Below are 26,054 nucleotides of genomic sequence, written 5' to 3'. Positions count from 1 at the left end.
ATACGAAAACCCACGGGACCCACGCGGCCGCATTAACAAATATTTGCGACGAAAGTAACGAACCGTCTTATCGGACAAACCTCTATATATCTATATTTACATACAAGAAGAATGAATTCATATTTAGGCGTATCATCAGAATCCATCTCTGCGTGAAGTATGTCTATATGTGTATGTACATTTTCTCACGGTGTTTTATTATGAGTATTTATTCTGATGAACAATCCTCTAAGTATACTCTTTATGGATCACATTTCCGCGGTAAGTTTTCGGCAATCGGAACGAAAGATTTTTTTGTAACGTTAAGATAAATAGGAATAGTATAAAAAAATCTCATGCAATTTAAACTAAGAGTTTACAGTTTTAATTATAATACAAACTCATTTAGTTTTACATTTTATATAATTAAATTACCTCCACTCTTGTATAAAATATAATATTTTTCACAGTTCAAGATTAATTTAGCCAATCGCTTGTATTAAATTTCGTTATTGACTAGAAAATCTAAACATATTTTTCAGTGATGTAACTTTATTATTGAACTTTGAGCATTTATATTTTTTAAGCTAGCACATATCGACTTCATTATCATTAATTTGTTATAAACTCTACGCCACTTGCACCGCTCTTCACCGCTATTTAATTAATCCGTCTAATGTATTTGGAAGCATTATTCAATTGAACGTATGCGGTTTACCTGGGGGCTACAAAACAGACATCAAACAATTTGTGCTCAAACCCGACGCCCTCTGGCACTGGCCCCTTTTTGGGCTCTCCTCTGAAGCACCCCTAAAGCCGATTGATAATATTCTAAATGCACATGCGATATTTAAAAGCACACTCTAAATGTTATAAAATATAATACAAGTATATGTATATATTTTTAGGGCTTCTAACCATGAAAAATATACATAAAAAATAGGATTTACAAACAACTCACCCGACACTGATGTACGTCGTTCAATTTTTCAGACTAATTAAAAAGTTTCAACACCAGTGAGTTTGTCGGATTTTCGTCTATATTCCGTGCACTTAACCCAACTTGGATCTTTCTGGGTCAAAATGGTAACTTTCGAGTTTTTTGTACTTTGGGAACTATGATCGATGTTGCCATTAAATTGGGATTTGCAGTCAAATGATATTTTCACAAAAATAATTATTTTAAATCTTTGGAATATTTATATTGAGTGTTTATTTATATATCTTATCTAACATTTATCTTGACTTCATATATGCACATCAAATATTTATTTCATCCTACTACCATAAAGCAAAATAATTATTAAAATAATCTTATCAAATTAAGGGCGGCTCTTGTTATAAACTAAAAGCAATAATTATAGTATGTTTCTATCAAAGGGACATGCTTGGTTTTTCGAATTATTTTAAATGCATAGTTGTATGTATTTTAATAGCTATTAAGCTCGTTATAATTTATACGATTTGAATTCTAATCGTCCATCCTAATCACCGCTTTGCCGGCTGCATCTCGATCCAAATGCAGAATTAAGTTTTCACAATCATTTCCTTGACTGTCTCTACCGCTTTGAAATTGGGTTTTAATCGTGTTCCGACCCCTGACAAACTCAATTAGTAGCGCTTCTGATTGGAGCCGTGGGTTTTTTTGCTCTTGTTTGTCAGCTCGTCCGTGTTCTCAAATCAGATTACCATCGTGATTATTGTTTGATTTAACGCCGGGCGTGATTGCATTAGCTGCATCTGAGGGGATGCTGCCCTCCGCATTTGCATTTCGATTTTGAGATGAAAATATGGTAAAATAATTCGATAACAATTACGCGAGTTTACGCCCGAAGAACCAAATTTATTATGAGTCAATCGTTTCGAAAATCGAATTAAAATTAATGGCTAATATATTGTAGGTAATTTTTTCTTAACATGAAAATTTGTATGCAAATAAAAATATATGTATTCATTATTGTAATACAGATATTAATGATAATCATAAATCTATTCTAAAACTTAGTTTTGATATTTTAATTTTAAATTTACGACTCATCGTATTATATTTCATTATTAGAAGTAAGAAAAGTTTTGAGTTATGTGTAGTGTAAATTTAATTAAAAATAATGAAATCTATAACAATAAAATAAATATATACTATATGTATGTTATCTAACACTAATTACAGAAAAATACTATCTATTCATGTATTTGTTCTATTTTTCTACCTAAAATAATAATTAATAATTAAATTTAATACATATTTGTAATTTATGAGAAAAATATTATAGCAAAAAAGTCTAAAGGTTTCACTTAGTAATAAAACAATTAATTAAAAATACAAACAAATTATAGAACTGATGCTATAATACATATTTATTATATAAATAAATTTATAGTTTAGCTACAGCATTTGCCATTAGATGGTCTTGATCTAATATATTGAAAGTAATCTAAATAAATAAAAATCACGTTCGATCGGATGGCATTTACATTTTAATTCAATGCCCAGTCTAGGCGCGATAATGGAATTACGTCTCTTTCAAAAGTTTATTTTTTTCGCCATCGAGGGACTCGTATACGAAATTCTCTTTTTAAAATGCGCACCAAAGGGGTGGCTCTTAGAGGGTGAGTAAGAAAAGAAGTTCGATTCGAGCTTTTTTAACAAAGCTTGATTAAATCACCGTCGGGCAAAAGGCGTAATTCTGACGAACGACCGCACTTTCCGCCGAATATTCCCGGGATGCATGTAAGAAACGGTGGGAAAAATGGAGGCTGCCGCGAAGCCTTCCTTCAGGGGTTGCGGTCGAGGGGTGGTATCTTGAAAATTTTATTAGAAGAACTACGGTAGCATGACGGGGCGAAACTCCGTATAGATTAGCGGTTCTTCACCGTTCGGCGAGATGCAAAATTAAAATACATAAATCAAATTTTGAACACCCTCCTTCTCTTCAACCTCTGCGGGTGTGTATGTGTATTTTATACAATATATATTTTTGTAGAAGTTTTGATAAAGCCTTCAATAATAACGGCGTCGAATTTTCCGAGATCGATAGCACGTCGGCTCCAATTAGGCCGGCCCGTGGAAAATCAAATATTTTTTCATTATGTTGAATTATATACAAAAGGGAAAGAGAAAATACATAATTTTGTATCGTGGACGATATTTATACTATCAACTAGTTTAGAGGTTGGCAACCTTTCTAACCTCGCGGGAAACATTTATTTAAAGACAAAATTTATAGTACCGCATAACAGCAGAATAATTAAATTTACTGTAATAGAAACCAGTGAATATATTTATACATATTTATTCAAAGATTCTGCTCAATTCTGTGACGTCACATAGACTTGGCGAAAAATGACTTTTATTTGACCTAGTAAAATAAAATAATATAAAACTAATAAAACAATATAATTAATAAAACGCCAATACGCTCAAACTCTGGAAAATCCCACAATATTGCGATGGTATGGAGCGTAAAATTGATTTCAATGTTGCTCACATTTTGATCGTTGTTTTTTTTTTCAATAAATTCGTTATTATTGGACGATATTATTTATTTGATCTCTGCGAGAGCATTCGTGTATTAATATAATGCCGTAGCAAAAATGGAATAATTCCGTTGGTGGAATTCGGAATGAGGGTCGGCAATTATTTTTCGGCGTCCGCGCCGACCACATCAGACATCTCTTTTTCGTTGAATAACCGACAGATGTGGGAGGTGAATGGGCGGGTGGTGGTTGGAGCGAAGAAAAAGATACGCATCGGACGTGCTCCTAGGGGGCACCCGATGGAAAATCGGTGGTAATTCTTGCGAGGCACGTACCGAGCCGAAAATAATGTTCAAAGTTTTTCGCAAACGAAAAATTGTAATGTGGGAATAACGCATTCGCGCCGCGATACCGGAGAGAAAAATCGCTTTTCAATTGCTAACAATGCTTTTTTCATTAATCAAATCGCGGCGTCGGCTTCTGATGGAAAACTCAGAGAGAAAATCCTAGCCTGGTACGTGTGCTGAATTTGCTAACAGGACGTGTTCATCAACTTTGAACTTACACTCAGATTGATGAAATTTAGCAAGGAAAAAATAAACAAACCATTGGTTTTGCACGATTTAAATCTATACATAATAATCAATTGTAGATATAGTATACTCTAGATTATCTAGGCTAATGCTGGGTAAGAAGGGCACGGTTAATTAAGTTTTAAATATATATAATATATTCACAATACAGATTATATATTTTTTATTAATTAAGAAAATCTGTGATTTTAATTTGCTTTTGAGAATCCCTTGATAATTTTTGAATTTTTGTAAAAGCTAATATATCGTTATTTTTTAATCCCCTTTGATCGATGTTGTCCAGTAAAGTTTCAAAAGAAGTCAGAGTCGTCTTGTGTCTGTTGTAATTGTTTGTATTTTTTTCACTTGTAATGATTTTTTAGTAGACTAACACCGTAAAGCCGTTTTATTGATGATATAACACCTTGTAATACTAGGGGGTAAAAATGTTCGTCGTTCGTTTTCAATATGCTTTTATTCGGATTAAATGAGCATTATCTATTAACAATACGCTTCAGATCACAACTCTTTTCTTTTAAAATATATTCTTACTTCACAAACCCATTTGGTTTTTAACCAACCATCGAAGATCAATGCCCCTTTTTAGTTATAATAATAAACTGGAAGATATTTCATTTCAGTCCCCTGAAATAAAGTTTTTTGCTCCTCCAATTACTAAAAGTTTAATTTATGAGTTACAGATGCATTTCTGCAACACGTGACTGTAATACGCTATTTAGATGATTTATTAAAAAAAAATTCAAACACAGATAATCTACACCCGGATAATAGAGTATACTGTAATTAAAAAATAGAATATTTGGGTGACTTATATGCAATGTACATAGGATAAAATATTAAATTAAGCACTCGTTATAAGCGTCGTTACATATGATTTTCTTTCCTATATAAAGTAATCTGTGTCGAGATAACTCGGGAATTCAAAGATTTTTTGCTGTCTCTACTGCCGGGAATTAAAAAAATTACCCGGTACTCGACACTTTCCGATTTAAATTTTATTTAATATATCCTACATTTTTTTTTTAAATAAAATCTGCATAGTCGAAAACAACCCAGAATGTGAAAAACACGAAGATTCTAATGAAGAAGATAACGACGATGAACAATATATTCAGAAAAGTGACTTTGAAAATAATGAAAATGCAGAAACTCTAAGTTATGTTTGAAACCTAGCTTTATTAAGGCTGTAAATGATACTCGAAAAATAATCAAATTATTTCACAAAAGTCCAACAAAAGGTACAATTTTACAAAAAAATGTAAAGAGTGAATTTGATGTCGAGCTTAATTTACATCTCGACACGAAGACAAGGTGGAATTCCTTAATACCCATGATCAAAAGATTTTTAATGTTACGGAATTGTATCAGAAAATCTTTAATTGATCTTGACATCGGGCATTTACGTAATGGAAAATATTTATGAAGTATAAAACTAGCAGTTGCAGCTTGAAGTCGCCGAGTTGCCAATTTATTAAGTTATAAAATTATTGTTCTTTTCCTTTTTAAAAAATTGGAGTAAACACAACTTTATCGCACGAAATGTTTACAACCCTGAAAGCCAAAATTTAAGAAATTTCTAAAAAGTTGTAAAAACTTAATATTACTGGTACTGATACTTATGATTTATTTTTTTTATTTTACTTTCATTTATGGCGAATAAAAATAATAATTGTAATAAATGTAATAATTGCTTGTAAAATTATTTTGCTAAATTCTAGAAGGGGTTTGAATTTATTCTGTTTACCAGCTTAGTTTATTTTCGTTTCCTCCAAAATATATATTTACTCTATATAATATTTTTAGTGGCGAAGCAGGAGGCGATCGCATGCACGCACAATACGTCCCTCCGCTCGATAGTACCTACGCTGAAGCTTTATGCGAAAAATTCAAGTTCAGGACGTCATATGAAAACTTGGGTCGTAACCGTATGAATTATTGTGGCAACTCTGAGCTTTCGCTCCCAAATGGAGGTTATAGGGTCGTTTCTCCCGGCGCGAACATGTGCCGCGTTACATACTGCATTATGTACGCGTAGCATGTTTTCATGGTACTACATACTACGACTCGCGAAAAACTCTTCAACTACTAATTAATTAACTCCATATATCCTAATAAATATGCCTTGTAAACTATACACGTCTTTGTTGCTAATTGAATGTGTTTTTTTTGCTTGTTGCAGGGTAAGCGTCCATCTTCCGTGACATCGCTGATGGGATTAGTCTGAGAACGGCGGCCATTAAAAACTTTGGATGTAGTACGTAAGATAATAAATTAGATTAATTATTTCTGAGATAAAATTTTAATATTCAAACAGTATATCTAACACACATATTGATTATTTGTTGATTAGTTTACTTTACTTACAAACTCAAAATTCGGATAGTAATAAACAAGTTTTAACCAATTAGTATTCCTAAATATTTGAATACAACTTAACTTGCTTATATCAAAATGTAAAATAGTGTAATCAATCATATTTTAGAAATTTCCATATGAACTTTTTACTAACTCTGTATTTTAATTAAATAACTAAAACTTATCTTAGTGTTATCATGTTTACATAGTTTTATTGCGAAATTCTAAGTAATTACCGAAAAACTCATATATCCAGCTATTATTATGCTGCTGTAAACATTTTTCATCTTATTTAAATCAATATGAATATTAAAATATTTAATTTAATAAAACGTTAAAAATCGACAAAATCTAAAAGTATACTTGTGTACTGTTTCTTAAGTCTTTGTGTATTTTTAAATTGCAGTTAGTCATTATGTCTTGTTTTGTTTAGCGAAATTTATTTTCTTATCTTTGCTATTTATAACAGTCATAGCAAAAATTTTATAGTGCCGAAATTCATATTTCCGTGCTTATTGTACAGCTGTAAACTTTCTCAAAGTCTTGTTTTGATTTTTTATCTCTTTTAAATCAATACTAAAATTATTTGATTTTAGGTATATTTAAAGTTATTTATTATAGTAATATTTTTTAAGCATACCAAGTTGTACATAGTTGCTGCAACCTATTTCTGACTATAAATCAATAGCAATTGAATGAATGTTCTTGGCAGCAACAATAATTAAAATAATACTTTTTTACTTATTTAAATTTAAAAAAAAAATAATGGTTATATAAATACTGCCATACAGTATTGTTTCTATTTAACGAAAATATGGAGCATAGAATAGGGTGATCCTAAAAAATCGTTTTATATCGGAGCCATTGCTCTTCTAGAGCCTCCTATCGATTGAACTGAAATAGATAACGCTTTTTCTCGCACATGCCCCGCAAATTAATCCATTCGAATCCTCAAGGCGAATCGTTTCAGTCGCGGAAAAGTCCCCGGGAGGGTACGTACCCAAAGTTGGCAGCTCCCCTCCGGGTCCCGGGAGCAAGTTCTGGCAGAATGGGCGATCGTTTAAAGATTCCGGGTTATCGAGTTGCTCGGGCAGCACGTGTGCACGTGCTACGCCATAAAACACGAGCACGATTTGGGCCAACCCCCATTGCCGGCGAAAAACCACCCGCCCACCCTCGACGAGACTTTCTGATATATTTCTGGCTCGGAACTCGCGTGCTATCAACTTTATTTCACATATCGCCTATCGAGACACATGACGCCGGCTCACGCACTAAGCCCCAGCCCCTGCCGGCTCGTTAATCAATTCCAAAATGGGAAATTTCATGGATAAATACAGCGAAATTGTTTCGAATGGATCTAGTGTGTTGGATGGGTAAGGTATGTGTTATGTAAGCGCTGATTATGTGGCCAAAGCGGTGGAAAATTTCGAAATTGATCAGATTTTAACGTTTCCGCTCAAACGGATCGGTATTGTGATATTACATTTGCACGGCCGTGTTATTAATTTTGCGTTGTAAACGGGCAATTAAAATTAAAACCAATACAATTAGATAACGTACAACATGTATTAAAACATACGAGTATACTATTACATTAGTTATTTCAAATTGATATATGAAACAATATTATAATTCTGATTAGAATATGTAATGCATGTTTAATTAACGTTCATTTTTTTCACATCACATCACATGACACTTTTATTCTTATTTTGTAAAAAATAGCAACATCTTATCGTATGATTTATATAACATTTATATGAAGTCATTGACTTTTGTTTAATATAATATAAGTAGCCGGCAAACAAATTCTTACTAAAATGCTTCAATGCCTACTTTTTGTTGACTAGAATTTGTTTAAAAGAAGCCAAAAATAATTATTTGATATTAATTATTAAATACCAAATCAATCAATGTTTTCATAGCGTTAAACTAAAATCCCTGTCTCTTTTCTGACTACCTGCTCTGAATGCAGCTGTGAATTAAAATTAAAAGAGTTGTGAGATATATTGAAAAGAGCTTTAATAGAAAAATCACTACAGAAGCAGTGTTTTTGGACATTGTTATAGCTTATAATTGCGTTTGGCACGCATGTATTATATATAAGCTAACTCAATTAAATTTTCCATTAGCTTTAGTTAAATAATCAACTCGTTTTTAAGCGGTAGAATCTTTCAAAATAAAATTTTTAATTATTTATCATCTTTTCTGCTAGAGTCCCTAGAGGTTTAATTTTAGCACCCTTGTAATTTACAATTTTTATGTGATTTTTCAACTAAACCTCACAGAAATGATATCACCGCTTTATTCGTGGACTTCACAAAATGATAATAAAAAATATAATAAAATAAATACTAGTTACTACGTACATATGTATGTGAACATGTGTGTATGTACGTATACATGTGTGTGTATGTATAAGTACCTGTGTATAAATATAAAAATGGAAAATAAGAAAGGGAAAAAAACATTCAAAAGTGATTTTTATCAATACAAACATTCACCAAAAAAAGCTGATAAACAGAATAGATCCTATATAATAAATAAAAGTTGTATTTTTGTATAGTGTTAATATGTTTATATTTCATAATGAAACACTAAATTTATTTATAATTTTTTAGATAAAAAAAGAGAGCTTTCGCTGCAAGGGTTAATCAATTTTTTTTATATCATTTAATTATATATAGTATAAATTTAAAATTTGCTAGTATTTATTTATTTACAATGATTAAGATATATATTTTTGAAATTTAAAAGATTACTATTTCAGAGGTTAAAACTTTTTTTTGATAAATATTAATGGAGAATATTTTTGCCTCAAAATTAAAAACACGTTTAAAATTTGTAGCACCATTCAATAAATACTGAAAATAATAGTGATATCTTGAAAAAAATTGTATCCTAATATACAAATTCTAAAGACGCACTAATTTATAAGCTTTTAGAGCGAAAAACAGAATTTTTAATATTGGAGTATGTTTGTCAAAAAATAAGTGATAAAAACCAAAAATATAAATTCTGCAATAAAATGCTATATATGTTTTCACTACTCACAGCTGCGAATTTATTAAATTTCAACTACTACTTGCTTTTATTAATTCAGCGGTTATAACCATTTTAAAAGCATTTTGAATAAATTTTCTGAGCTTAAATCTGTATATTAATCAAGTTATTTTATCTAAATTTTCATCTGATAAAAGTCTTGTCAAACGTTATAATTATTATACGATGATTATTACATATATGATACAACTTTCTTAAAACCTAGTAATTTACAACTAGTGATAAAAAATATGTTATTAAGTTTATTTTATATTTTAATAAATATGTAAGCATTTTTGCCATAAAATAAGTATATAAAGTCTTTTTTCAATCAATAAAATACAAAAATGATTTACTTTTAACATATTTTTTCAGTTTATTATCAATTTATTTGATAAAAAACATGTTATATTTCACATCTCTTACTTTTGTCGCTGACATATTGAAACGATAATTCTCTGAAAAAAGATCAAATATGCCATCGCTGAAGTGGATACTTATATTACCACAGATGTATTTATTACTTTTTTTTATAATAATAACAATAAAATATTTAACACTTTTTTAATATCATCAAACATGAAACATAAATAAATCAACGTCAATAGTACTATTGCAGAATTATTGTATTTAATGTATTAAACATTTCGCAATGGTTTTAAACCTATAGTTTGCCCTTTGCTTCTCACCCATTTCATTCCATTTAACAATTTATCAACAAAACAAACTTTTTTCATACATTATCTGCGTGAAAGCGCGTCGGATCGAAAAATTTACATTCGGCGCTCGTTTTATTCGCGTGAATGAAAATCTATTTTATAAATCAACTTTTTCTAGGCGTTTATCTACTGTAAACAACGCAAACATCTTTTGAAAGTCCTACGACTGACAAAAAGCCTTTTTGCGAATGGTTAAGTATTTATGTCAATGTATCAACAACGTAAAACAATAAATGAATACTATTGTCATAATAAATTGAGGTTTTCCTAATTGTCGGAATGTGGTAGTAATCGACTTCCGTTCGCAGTTAGTTCAGCATGTCCCTTTTGCCGTTTTCCAATAACGAAAGAACCGTCCTTTTCCGGCTTGCAAAAGGGACTCGTTTCGCCTAGAATAATAACAGGGAGGATTCTGGTATGAGGCTTGCCTCGGGTCATAACCCTCGTTTCCGTCCCTATGTAAAAAAATAAAGTAAAACTAAATTCTACCGTTCATTGGAATGCAACCGACCGTTGCACTATTGGATTTAAATTGTCAGATCCTATACAGAGGTATATTGGAAAAGCAAAGGTACAAAATTCCGAAAATATTTATATTTAATTTATTCTATAAATAACTTATATCATCTTCATTTTATAACAAATTATCTTGATAATGAGTTTATTGCTTCTAGAGTCATAGAATTCTCTCGTTTTTATTCAAACTTCAATGATTCAATCTTAATAATCAAAAACAGGTTTTTGGTGATTTTAAAATATGTTTTATACGTTGCAAATATTCTTTTGCAGTATTTTAGGCACATATTTGTACAGATACACTATTGTATTAGAAGTGACGCCATTGTATACTTCTAGGACTCGTCGTCCTTTGATACACATATATAACAATAAATTTTCTTCCGCAAACGAACGGAAGCCACAAATAACGATTTGCTGTTATAGCATTATTTATTAAGAGACGATCTTGAGGCAACATTTTCCGGAAATATACAAATTAATATGAATGAAAATATTCCACAATAATATTATTTTATCCCATAAATTCCAATAGATGCGCTGACTATTATAGCTTAATGTCCCGTAAGAAAACTGCATCAAAGTGAAAGAATTGGAGCGAAAGCCGTATATATTCCGACTTCCGCGAAAAGTAGAACTGAAAATTTATCAATGTAAAAGTTTTTTTAATTTGATCCTTGACCTTATTATGTATGTTTTTTTATTATTCATGTGTGTGGCGAAGTAAGAATGATTAACGACGTTCTGAGTGATTGTCTTAATGGATATTAGACTTTGGTAGGCAAGCTTTTCAGTGGCGTAACGTGAATTTAAAACAAAAGCGCATATTTCAAACGGCATAACATCTTTGAAAGTATTACCAAAGAAGGGGAGCCGGGAAATAAAGTAGCGCATTATTCACTTTTCTACGTACGGAGAGAGAGATGCAAAGAGTGGGATATGATTGAGGAAAACAATGAAGAGCCTCCCCTTTATAAAAGGAAAGCTTTTGAGCGTTTGACTCGCCAAGGCGGAAAGGTCTAATATTATAAGGAGAATGCCCTGTGGCGCTTTAAACCTGGACGGATTAAAAAATTTCCTCATCTTATCTCAGAAATAAATCAGCAGCCATCTTGCCCAAATTTAACTCGCCATACATTCATAAATATAACCGCCAAATTTAATTTATAAGGTGTATATTTAGAAATTAATAAAAACATCATTTAAAAAGGTATTAATGGTGTGAGGAATTTGAAATTTATACTATATAATTTAGCTATAAATCCCACAAAATACATACTTCATTTTGAACAATGTTAGTGAAGGAATTTAGAATAGTTTGGCGAGTTACTTCAATACTCGAACGAGGTATTTAACTCGACTTTCACTGAAATAACTAGGCGCTTATATAAACGGGATAGTGACACCCTAGGTGACTTTATTAAATTAATAGTGGTAGTAAAATATGCTCTATATGCCATGAAAATGTTTTTTATGGATATAATAACTTTAATAATTGCCCGCGTTTTGTTCCCCTATATATCGTATAATTTAACGATGTTTTTAGTTGGATTATTTTTTCTGTTGGCATATATGAACATTTGTGTTGTTCATGTTTCACTCGTGATACCGCAATATAAAATTGACCATGAAAAAAGCATACTTCTCTCAAATAATTTCTGTCACATTAAGCAATTGTTCTTTCAACTTGTTTCTTGACATTTATTTATTTATCACGAAAGTAAAATAAAATAAACAATATATTTTAATATTGTAATACACATAACAAAATATTAAATCATCTGCATACAGAAGATTGCTTAAATTTGTAACTGAAGTATTTATGTCATTAATAAATGTCTTGAAGAGTAGAGGGCTCAGGTGGTACCCTTGAGGAACCCCTAGAAGGGTATAATAATCTTACGATAATCGGCCGCCATGGGCTACAAACTGTTTACGATCCGAACAACCGAGATTTGATCATTTTTATTAACCCATGACAAACCTTGCCTATTTAAATTCCCGCATTGAGAGTGTTTGTCATCGTTTTGGTGAAAGACAGAAGGTTAGTAACAGCGGAACGGTCGAATATAAATATAGAAAAGTCAATGTGAATTGTGAATTAAAGTTGTTAGATTAGAAAGCTTAGTTACAATCGTTTTACGAATTTTTGTGATTCAACTCAAGATAAATAGAATTGCTACCGTTGTTGCATAATATTTAAAAGCTTTACCTGTTCTCAATGAATATTATATAAAAGTGATATATTTTGTTGGCGAAAGTTGTACAAAAGCAATTTTCACATAAAAATAAACAAATAAAAAGCTGAAACCCACAGAATTATTACAATAGGTAACGCATTCGGTGGATTATGTAAATGCTTAACAATTTTTTTATGCAAATCGTTCGTCCCTCGCATAAACGGCGCATCGTTTACGCTTTTGTCGTCGCAATTTCGGCCATTTTTTACGCAATAAATATGAGTTTTTTTAAACGTCGTCATAAACTTCGAAAGGCTATGCATAAATCGGGCGGCCATTATCGGGAAAAATCAAAATCGCAATGGCGTGAAAAACATTTTACGACCCTAGTTGCTCTCTTTGGGCTGGGGTTGCTCGGACCCCGGCTACATTATGGGGCTTGCAGACGTACCCTGAAAAAAACTTAAATAAAACGAATGCAAATTTTCACCATAAATATATACACATACATACATACATAGCACGTGATATATGTATACTGGAAGACTCAAAATAATTTAATCTTTCAGTTTAAACATAAATAAAGCCCAAAAAACATAGCACATGACTATTTTCTAAAGCACGCTTACGTAGTATGTACTATTTTTTTATTATATACGGACGACTTGAATTTTTTCAAGACAGTGCAGTCGTTTTTTGGATTCTTAATTATTTATAGAAGTAGGCTTTCGAAAACCGAGTGTCATGAAATGTCTCACAATTCTATTCTTAAGGTCCTTTGTTCCGGTAGAATATTGCTACGATCTCGGTGGATATATAGACAAGCCTTTCTTTACTGAGGATCTTGTGTGATGCTTTAGAAGCACTGTAAATTTAGCCTGCACATTACAGATACACAGCAGATCGATAAATATGTTTGGTTTTATTTTGATAAATGCGCGTTACTTTAAGAATACTTTGGTATTGCGCACTCTTTATGATGCCCTAGCCTGCAGCATACTAGAAGCTGGCTCCATTATATAGATTTTTAGGGTAAGGAATCAATGACTTGTGGCTCAAAAAACTTCAGCGTAAATTTCTTCAGTATTTATGTGTTAAGGAATACAGGTACTGTCCATTCTTGTTTGTTGTTTTTGGGGAGCGCTGTAATCGGTTTCGTATTACAGCGCTCCCCAAATAAACATTTTTGGTAATTGCTCAGAGGCGTAGTTGACAACCTTTCGGTGCTCGAGCAGCTCAAAATATGGGCCTCGGAATACGGTCATAGTTTATAGTTGTGTCTTCTGTTCTTGCCTGTAAAAAATTAATACATACTATGATTTTTATTAGAGACTACGTTCTAAAATATAACAATTTAATATTAATAATAATATTTTGCATTGAACTTCATTTTTGATCTTAAACTTTTGCGCGGTAGTATTATGTATATATGTGGAACTGATATTTTAGCCAACCACATATTTGATCCTAAATTGTTAAAAAGTTTCAAAATCCACACAAAGTTTTACATCATGTGAATCGCGAAAATGTTGGATCAACCTGTATACTCCAGCTTCTAGCTGAAACTGTGAGCCTCGGGGTATTTTAGAATACGGTCCGTTTATCAATCTACATTGCTGGTTCTAATCTGCATAGTTGGTCTGGTGGTGATGTCTAGACAAGTCGTTATAAATGCCCATTACGGATTTCGCCTTGCAGTTACCCCTCCTAGCGCATAAGATATATAAACTGTTAATGGCGGTAGCCGTCTTTATCTCCCCTTGCTTAGAAACTTTATACGAAAATCCTTTTTTCTAAAATTCACCCTGCTGCAAAGTTTACCCACTCGCTCAACAAACTGAAGAGGAGAAAACTTGCACCATCTTAGATCTTATGTAATTCATAAATACATGTACATACGTATATTCCTTTTTTAAGTCTATTGATTTCGAATTGGTACTGCTATTATTACCGCCGTATTCGTTTTGCATTCGTAGATAGGAATAATTTTCTTAGCGATTAGATATTCATTTTCTTGCACGCTATCGAAAAGCGATCTATTCAGATTACCATACGCTTACGTGGGGGTGGATTTTTTCGCAAACCTGTATTTTAGCCCTACGAAACGCGTTATTTGTTACCAACGAACAAATTGCCTCCTTTCTACGGATTTCCAACAACTATTTGCCATGTGAATAATTTAACGTCACGTATGTACTATTATTGAAAATAAATTACTCGGGGACATTATACATTTATAGTATATGTACATATCTACTTTTATATTATCATTTTAAATCGGCTCATTTATTATTTAGACCAGAGATAATATAACATATATGTAAAATTACAAAATGTCATATTTTTTTTAGATGTTATAAATATTAAATAGCATAATATTACATTGTTTTAATTGCTCTTTGCGTTAGATTACTACAAATAAACATAATAAAAAAATTAGTTAATTCACAATAGATCGCAACAATTGCTTGCTAGTTCTATCGTTTTCTCAATGCTAATTGTAAAATAACTATCATTTCTTTATGATAAACACTTTCTAATTTGATAATACTATTAATTATTTTTTGATAACGCACTTCAATTTTTAAGATAAGGCCAAATTTAATTTTAAAATATATATTTTTATTATAGATACATAGCATATGCTTTCAACAAATTTTGAGTTTATTCTTCGGCACACTATATGGAGCGTTTCTGACAATTTTCTTATGCAACATGCAATATTTGAAGACGAACGTCTTTGCAGAATAGCAAAAAGGTAGATGCTTCGACTCGAAAGGGTTTTCGTTGCAGCGGAAAATCTGTTCGTAGCAGAAATCAGTTTTCCGAATATTTTTACATAAAAGTTTTAAAAAAATGTTTGCTTCGATTTATACATCCCTTCTCTTAACGCAATGTTTTTCTTCCACATTATGTATGTGCGTATGCGAAAAGGACCGAAACGGACATAAAAAATGTCCGATCGGGCATACAAGATGCCCTCTATTACGTCACGCGCTGGCTGTATCGGACGTCTTTATTGTGGAAACATTTCATTGGCCAGGGACTGGTATTGCCTATTCGTTTTGCGTCCGTCATCATTAGGGAGGCGATCGGACGACTGCCGTTTTTCCGGTACATTATGTCCCAAAAATATTACCCGAGAATACAGCGTCAAAAAGGACTATGAACACATTTTTGATTGACTCAGTTGAACTGTTTTTGAGTTGTTAATTCTGAATTAAATATCTGGAAAACGTGTGTTGCAGATTTCAGATGAAACATTAATACTCTTTTGACTTTATCTATTATATTGGATATTTTATAATATATTCGATTCATGCATAAATATCAAACGCATTCCTAGAAAAATAATTTACTTTTATTATTTATTTTGTATTTCTATTATAATTCGATAAATCCATTATCGTAATCTATAACAGATGCTTGTTATTTTATCTTAGCAACTAGAGTTTCTAATATGTATCATTTTTAACTATTTGAATATTGAATAGTAAATGATAAAATATTAAGTTATAAAGAATTGAAAAATATAGATTAAATAAGCAATACAGGTTCATACACGCATAATCAACACAAATAAAAGGCAATGTTCGTATGTGTATGTACTCCTTACTCAAAAACTACTGGACCGATTTCGCTGAAAATTTCATAGTTTGTTCTTATTAGTGCTGGAAGTGCTTAGAGAGTAAATATAATTAATATTGTAAAATATCCAGATGGCGCTAAAGAACACTATTAAAACAAAACAGCAGTGAAACAGAAAAAAATTAATTATTCCACACAATTCAATTTATGTCATTTTAATTGAATAAATAAATTGATATCGAATTTTAATTGTACTTATTTAATTAATATACAAATATACTTAAATTTAGCAGTAGCGAAGCATTGCCGGATTTGCTTGTATGTTATAAAAAAACTCAATAAATAGGAACAAGAGTATTTATTTTAATTTTAAAAGTAATGCAGTATTAAGTGTAAAAGTGCTTAAAAATTATATCAAAATTAATTTAGACAGACTTAAAATTAAGCAGTATTAGTATTGATTTTAGATTAAAAAATACAATATCAGTTACTTAGAAAGTCCACAGTTGCACTCAGAAAAATGAGTAATTTCTGAAATTTTTAAATTAGTATTTTCAATTTTTTTTTTTATTTTGTTTGCTAGCTATTAGTGCGTATGGCCAAGGCTGTTCAAAACAATAAAGATATAATTTAATTTAAGATTCTGAAGCGCTACTTCCACAAAAAGTTAAATATCAGTTTTTGGTGTTTTTAGAAAGAGTCTCTAATGCGAACATATAACGCACCTTTTATTGTGTAATAATACGCAATAGATTTAAACTCGTTTTTTATTCAGTAGAATTAATTTAATTTATCCTGATATTAAAAAAATATTTTAATACTTGTCTATATATTATATTTTTAGTCTATTGTCTTCCTTTATTGCAGTAGTACGTAATTAATCGGTAGCACGTCGCTGTCATTCATATTCTAATGAAGTTAATAGTGTTGTATAATGTTTATAATAATAATGTTGTATGAAGATACAGTTACACTTGAAACTGTATTATTTAAATTAAATATTAAATTTTAAACCCACAGTCAAAACTTTGTTTTAATTTATTGATTTTAAGATTATGTGCACCGCAAAGCATATCATTAATTACATTAAACGCCCGACAAACCTTAATTAAGTATATAAATACAGTGCGCTAATGGCTTGCGGAAAGTTTATATACGACACACTATTATGGCATGCTGCGCAATGTTCGCTATAATAAATTGTATAGCAATAAAACCGTACATAAAGAAAGAAGAGCTTCTTTACACTCAAACGTCCAATTCAGAAATTCCAACAAATTCTGACACATTGGCGGTCTTTGGCTATATACGCGGTAATGAAGTTGTTACCTGATGTTTTGTCATACGACACCTGGATTTTATTACTCGCTTTCGCCGGTGAATGCGCCCAGGAACAATGCATGCACAAGCAACAGAATAGCCCTTTGTCACGAAATGGGCTCAAAGAAACCGGACACTGCCTCACCTGGTATGAAATATGATTTGTTTCCGAAAACTCTTATCTTCCACCAAATACTTTGTGCAATTCTAAGAATTAGAGAAAATCTCTTGATGTTATATTTCATATACCTCTATTTCGATCAAACACTGATGTGTCCAAATAGCATGTTTAACATTCGCTTCGAATCACAAACAAAGAACTTGGGTTGTTTTTTTTCTTGCTCAGTGACTGCTCGACCAAAAGGAGATCTCTACGCGCAGGTGCATCAGGACTCGTTTGACTTCTTGAATGAACATGCACCTGCAGATGCAATCCGTTCGAGAGCAATCTCCTGCTATGCTCACCTGTAATTAACTTGTGATACCATCGCACGAGACCGTGCGGTGAAGAAATAATAAGATACTCTTTCTTTCGTGTTGTTGTGGCTCGAGCGGTTAAAAACAACGGGCGTTGAAATAACATTAAATTAAACAGCCAGACATGCAACTTTGTGAGAATAAGTATAAGTTAATAAAACACTTTAACAATTCTTAATTGAAATAGATAAAGCTTTTATTAAAATAATTATGATAAAACTCGAGTTCACGAGTAATTGAATATTCTCATATTAAGATCATTCAAAATACTGCTTCTAAAGCAGTTTATTCTTAAAAAATAATATCTATAACATTTTTTAATCGACAGTTTTCTCTAATTATATTTACAATGTCAAAAAGTCCATTTGATTGGGCTAATAAAAACTGTGCACTTTTAGTAGCAAAAATTGAGGGCATTGAGTCACATGATAAGTCAGTTTCTTTGATATAGATAAATAGACAGTGATTTTTTTGCTTTTTCAATAAATCAATTAAAATGATTATTAAATAGCATTGTTTTATATATATATATATATATGAACTTTTATGTATATGGACGAGAGATGAAAATCTCGGCGTTTTTCGCTAATTTGTTTGAAACTCAACACGAATTTTGAACGTATCGAGTTTTATCATTTGGCAAAACAATTTGCTTTTGCGATCTTGTTATCGCTTGTACCTAGAGGTGTTATATCCGATATTGTATCTTGCCGAAGAACATTACAGCCATCTTTTGTCTGTAATAAGATCGCCTATATTATGGAATCGTGCTTTTGGAGAACAATGCATAAAGACGGTCGTTGATTAAAATTGTTCGGCAAATATTATCCTAAACTGCCTTATAAATTTAAGGTAATATGTTCATTTTTATGTACGTACATTTATAAATTACTGAGAAATATATTCTATATTTATTACCATAAAAAAAAAAAGTATTTTATCTACACAATATTTTACTTAAAAAGAGAATCTAATTATATTTAAATATAAATCCTATATATAGTAGTGTGCGGTAATAAAATCCCAAAATAACTTTTTTTACATTATAAAAGTATTCTTGTATCAAATTTATAAATTGGTGTCATTATTATTAAGCCAAAATAAATATAAATAATTTCATTGTATCTGTTGAAATGTCAATCAATCAAAAATAAAAATAGACAGTGTATCATAACTATACGAGAGGATATTTGGAAAGTAAAGAAAATATTTTGCGAATACCATAATAATATTTTTTTTCAACATATGGATTTTATTAATTGCAACGTCATAAAAGACTTGCTCCTGTTTATTTTTGACACCCAATCCTTGCAGAGTGTTTGATCTTTAATTACAGTTCAAAACACAATTTTCATTAGGTAATTTAAAACGACAAAAATATTTATTTACTCGCTCGCGAATAACACGCAGATGGATATGTTTACTTTATTAATTTAAAGTTATAATTATTATTATTTATTTTATTAATAATATGCAAATTTTATGACGTAACAATATGTTGTTAAATTTAAATATTTAGACAGTGATTTGTACATATTGCGTATTTTTGATGTATGTAATTTCAAATATATTACGTAGAAAGGCAGTATTTGTTACTTTGCCGTTATTAACTGGTTGTTATATATTATGTTTAGACTTACACATAATTTTCAATATAAAAACCATTATTGCGTTCAATAATTTTTTTGTTATTTTGTTCATATGGATCTTTTTTATCGAATATTTATACGACTTTCTGGCTGTTTCCATAATAGCCATCCGTTTGTGAATACGCGTGCTATATGGTTCGTGAACATCGATCATGCGAGCCTAACGTTTTTGTTTGTTCCTTATACACACAACAAACAACGATTCAAGACTATAGATAGGATAGGCGGCGAGAGAGTTAGGGGCAAGAAATAAGAAAAAGAAAAATAAATAACGATATCGGCAATCTGCTTTCCGAAGAATACTTTTCCCTAAATAACGCCACATTATCATTATGTTCGTGGATACACGCCCGAGGAGAGAAACGCCGGCCAAGAAAGAAACTTATTCCCATTAGGCGCCCGGCGGGAGGGGGCGCCTGAGAAGGAAACCGAGAAAAAAACTTTACAATCTTTGCTCCACTTTTTATACGAGTTTTGACAGCGCAACTCCCCACACGAATTTCCACGCTACAATAATATGTGTGGGTGTTTTTTTAAAAAAAAAGTTGAAACTTTGAAACACCCTTTGCCGTTTATATTTATACATTTGCGTTTACATTTTAAATCACGTTTTTTTCAGAAACCTTGGCACGACTTTTGAAAGTTGCGTTTGATGAAGTAGAGAAAAAAATCTAAGTAGTTTAACGCGAAAATATCATTCCAGGAACACTGGACGCAAGTACTTAAAGTTAACTAGAAATACTTCAAGTTTATTCAATATTCAGTGGGAAATGCTTTTGCGTAAAGTGTTCTAAGAAGCAATAGCAGATATAACAGATTCAAGATTTTAATATTATATAATTTTAATTAACAATAATTTATTTTACAATAATAATAAAAAACTGTATTATGTAAAATAGAACAATTTTAGGCACAAAGTAATTTAGATGTAGAATTACACGCTAATTTAAAATTCATTAGTTTATTACCTTATGATGCATAATTTTTTTAATATTTAATTGACACTTAAAATTACTTGAAGCATGCTTTGTAATTTTTTATGCTACCTAGTACATATTGAAATATGTTATAATCAACTTTAAAAATCTAGATTATACTTGTGTATTTTTTTATTTAAAAAATGTGTTTATATACTTTTTTGTGTTATTAACGACTTTTATCATTCTTACTGCGTATTTTTCTATGCATTTATCGACATAATAAAAACAATTTACCACAATGATTGAATAAAATGGTTTATAGATAAAATCATAATTGTAGACAGTCTGCTTATTTGAATAAATAGTAATTTAAAATCACACATATTATTATTAAAAAAACACAATAAATGTGTTACTGAAAACATCCTTGTGTTTGAAAAGCTCACTGAGAAGCTGGATGGCTTGCTACAATGACGCGTTTTTAAGCGCTGACGTTCTGTACGCAACGGGCAAGAACAAGGGACGTGATCGCAACTATCGTAGATCGATGTTTTATTGAATAGACGCTACGCCGAAAATGCGATGAATTGTATCTCAACGCTTCTAGTTAAAAGGCACTATGATACACATACAGAAACGACGAATATTTATTAATTTATTAAAATTAAGACCATCGTAACCTGAGTGTTCTGCCAGCATCAAGGATCTTAAGAATACCGAAATCCCACTTCTATAAAGAATTGAGATCCACCTGCAGATCAAGGAAATCGACTGCAATCTCTTGAAAATGTTCAAGTCTTACACATATAATAAAATTGCATTATATTGTAGACATATCTGAGAAATTTTCCTTGAATACTCTACAACAGCGAAGAATACTTCGTTTCACTGGGATTCCAGACAAGTAATAAATTTAAAGGGAAAATGAGATTTAAAAAATGTAAGAACGTGACAAAAAAAAATTAACAAACAAAATAAGCAAAAAACAAATTGATTATCAAATATTGAAGCTATCCATCATTGCAAATACTTAATGAATTTAGCAGTGTGTTTGATTTCGCATTGATTTGTTGAAACAGTGTGCAATATAACAACGAATGCGCGTGTTCCATGATAAAAAGTGGAGTTGGCCATATATAGAGGGACAACCTATACATTCTATCAAAACCGTTTAATTACATGAACATTTATATACGCACTTAATGAAACATATTTAAGTGCTTCTAAAACTTTCTTATATATTTAGCTTGTAACCATGCTGTTAATGGATATATATGAAACATTTTCGATTTAATTAGTAGGAGCGCAGCTTTTATTTATTTATTTTTATATTTTTGAGATTCCAAGACATATAAATAAAAGCGCCATAAAAGAGAAGACCCAACAATTGATTGTGCGGTAGGTTTTTAAAAGTGCGCCGTTGCTGGAAGGGCAACGTGCCGGAAGCGCCAGACCGCTTCCGGAAAAGTGCTTGTTTACACTTCCGCCAGGTCTACAGCGTTATCCGGATTATTCTTATGAAATATTTTCGTATAAATCATTTTCGAAATGGGTCACGGCTGAACGCCATTATGACCCATTGTCCCTTTTCGCATTTTGCCCTTTAAACGGCGCAAATTTATAGGCGACACCTAGTATTTAAATCAATATTCGCCGTATATCACGTCAGTATGTAAAATCTCATTGTTTGGCTACAAATATATATATATATATATATATATATATATATATATATATATATATATATATATATATATATATTTATATATAGAGAGAAAATAATAAAAAAAACAATAAAAATATTTCATTATCTTTTTCCTATTGTTTTAGCTAAAATAATATCATATCACCAACATGTCAAAGCACTAAAATTAGTTAAAATAATATTTTTGCAGTATTTTTTAACATTAAATATTTAGTAATAGATATTCAATGTATTTTTAATATTACCACAATAATATAATAATAAAAATAACTAGTAGAAAAGAAGATTTACTGCATAGAATGAGAGGTATAATAGTTTTATATTACCTCATTACTACTAGCTATTGTGCAGCAATATTACATTTACTCAATACAGAATTATAAAAATTGTAGAATAGGGATGAAAATAGTATCAAATACACATAATAAAGTCAATTTTAAAAAGGTACACGAACATTTGGAATGATTGGATGCTAGATATATTTATTCTTATATATTTTAAAGTATATTATAATAATAAATCGCCGACATAGGCGTGGGCTCATATAATTACTATTTGCGAAGAAATAATGCTTCAAGACTCAAATTTTAATTATGTATATATATTAGATTATTGATATATTTTATTTCTCAAATTTCACAGTTAGTTCTTAGCAAATATGAATTAATAAATATTATACATACTGTAGCTGAGCAACAGATTCATTTCTGCCCGTCCATCATCCAGCGAATTTTCCACGAATTTTTTACGAAAAAATATCTCAATTAAGGAAAACGCTCCGGTCGTTTTCCCATCTCTTCTCTCCGAGTCCACGGCTCTCCAGGGCACGATTTCAAAATGTCCCCGTTCGTACAAAACAACATTTTTCTTTCTCTTCTCTTCTTTTTTGCTGGTCCCCAACAACAAAACTGGGTTTGTCGAGTGCCAAACTGCTTTATCGCTTGCAATTGCCCTGCTCTTTTTATATTTTTACCTTTCAATTGTGTTTGCCTTTTCAACGTCGACGTTTTCGAATTATTAATTATTGTTGTATTATTAAACATCGTTTTGAATATCGTGTATAATACGCTTATTGTTATGGTATTTTTCAAACAGTACTCTTGTAACTCTTGTCACAAGACAAAGCCAGTCACACATCGACGCCCATATATTGTGAGCTTTTATGTTTATTGTGATTTATACACACAATTGTTATGTTAGTATTTGAAAACAAATTTTTAATATGAATCACTAAACAATATATATAAATCGTTAAGCCAAAATATGTCGAAGAATCGAAAAACACTAAAAATAGTAATTCTTTGTTGTTTTTTTCGAAGGGGTTTTAAATTGTTTACTATAACTACTTTTGCAGTGCTTTCAACTCATTATAATTTAAGACTTTTTATGTCGTCTTACTCTAACGCTAGGGTCAGAAAACTAATTTTGTGAAGGGTCAGATCGTAAATATTTTAGGCTCGGAGGGCCAAGAAGTAAAATTAAAGTGAGCTTAAAAAATACGTAATTTCTTGTAAAGTTTCAAGCGCAGTGTAAGTTAATATAATATATGAGCATTATTTTTCCTTGTAGTTTAAGTTAAATTCGTTAAGAAATCCCATGATATTTCTACGCATTTAGTATATGATAATAATATTAAGAACGGTATTTTCGGTAAAAACAATTTCAATCGCTCCTCTGAGCTTGAAAAAATATCAGTAAAATTTTACCACGTATATGCTATCAAATTACTGTATGGTATTCGGCTTTTATTTCTGATAAAAAAATCATGGAACTGACGACGGTAAAGTTCACGGGAAAAAATAAAGTTCACCTCCGACACAACGAGTTCAATAACACATGTTAGATTGAGATGCTTCCCACACTATACCTACTAGTGAACAATTCAATGAATTGCACATTGCATTTTTATAACCCTCATATATTTTTTCAACTATGCCCTAACTTGTACCGCGTATATTTTTACCATCATCGTATGCGATTCATTTTAATAGACTTCTAATCGGTGAATTGCTTTCTTTTATAAGTTAATAAATTAATTAATGAGTTATAAAATTCATTATAAACTTTCCAAATTTTCTGCAAATAATAAATATCGTTTCGTGTCGAGTGCTTCGTCTGATAATGACGTATAAGGTTATCGAACAATAAACATGAACTTAGTTATCTAATTCAATAACAAAATAATTCACACTCCATTCTGCTTTAAAATCGCAGCATTGATAAATATTCTCAGGTTATGAGAAGTAAATATAATTATTACTGCGTAACATCACAGTGGAATGCGAAGCAATAGGAACACTACATAAGTCATATTTTAACGGTTGTTAAAGGCTTACAAAATGTAAAATTTAATCTTAGCTAGCGGGCCGGATTTTGCAGACCCCTGCTCTAACTTATAATTATATAAATGTTTTTACGAATAACTGTTCTAAAAATAATACATGAAATGAAAATACGTCTGAACTTATTACTTAGCCAGTGGCGTACAACAACCTAAACTTAAATATAATTAATTATTAAATAAAAATTCTTAATCACGCCTCGTTAATCTATGCTATGTAAATGACAATTTAAAACTTGTTTATGAAGCAAATACTCTCTTTGTTATATTTTAGTCCCATGATGATTTTGGCATGCTAAACGCCTCTAATTCCATTAAATATCAATTATGAAAATGAATCAAGCTAGAATGAAACTTTACGATTGGTACGGGAACATATACACATTTTAAGGAACAGGGGCTTTAAAGGGGCAAAATTTAAGGGGCATTTTGGCAGTGATCCATGCGACGGTTTCCGCCTTTGCGGGAGAGAGGAGGCATACGGGATTTACAGCCCGGAACGGAATTGGCGTACACCCGAATCGACGTGAATTGATTAAGCTGGTAACGCGGGCCGCATGTGCGGCCATCGGCCCCAGACCTGTTTGCCAATTTGCGAACGGCTTGCTTCCGGCGCTGAGACGACGACAATTTATCGTATGACGAGACCTGTCATCGAAGAGCGCACGACCAAACTGTTGTGTTCTACTAGAACGTGTCAAAACGCGTCGTTGCGCGTGTTGTACACCATAAATCATATTGTGAGCGTGTACACTGCAAGAGCTCTAAATCGTTGAGAGTATCATGTTTATGATAAGAAATGCGGCATCAAACTGTGCCGAATGACATATAGCGACAGAGTTCAAGATCATGATCTTCTGATAATTGCTTTCATAAATGTTACAGGGTCAGTATTATAAATAATATATTTTTAGTATGTTATCAATTCTATTAATTATTATTTTACCTTCTATGTGTGAAACATAGGTGTCGGATTTTTTACGACAATGTCACTGAAGTTTTAGATTTTGTAATGCCTCTTAATAAAAGATGGGTCACACTCCCATTACAGACCCTGTTTATATTGTAGACATAACAAAAAAAATATCTTAACGCATGATGGTCCGTTCACGCGTTTTCGCGTGTTAATATATGTTAATACACAATCTCAGCTCACTCATTTCCAACTTACACCGTTTTGAATATTAGTG

At 31.2% G+C, this 26,054-nt stretch overlaps 1 protein-coding gene across 4 annotated transcripts in view; it reads left to right on the top strand.

Moving 5' to 3' along the window:
* The window catches only part of LOC148228496 (uncharacterized), a 215,339-nt gene that overhangs the window by 39,631 nt on the left and 149,654 nt on the right, over positions 1-26,054 (top strand). The window contains exon 2 of one of the 4 annotated variants that reach the window (XM_088199033.1): positions 6,229-6,303. The exons of 2 other annotated variants lie outside the window; for them this stretch is intronic. The gene's annotated coding sequence lies outside the window, so the exon portion shown is untranslated. Of the gene's footprint in view, positions 1-6,228; positions 6,308-26,054 lie in introns of all 4 variants that reach the window. One more of the 4 variants, XM_088199034.1, reaches the window with a different exon arrangement.

The sequence above is a fragment of the Plectrocnemia conspersa genome, unplaced genomic scaffold (assembly GCF_051122295.1).
Source record: "Plectrocnemia conspersa isolate PC_06_02 unplaced genomic scaffold, ASM5112229v1 ptg000012l, whole genome shotgun sequence".
In the NCBI taxonomy this organism is placed as follows: Eukaryota; Metazoa; Arthropoda; class Insecta; order Trichoptera; family Polycentropodidae; genus Plectrocnemia; species Plectrocnemia conspersa.
The sequence above is the reverse complement of the archived record's forward strand: the minus strand, read 5'-3'. Positions and strand labels throughout refer to the sequence as shown.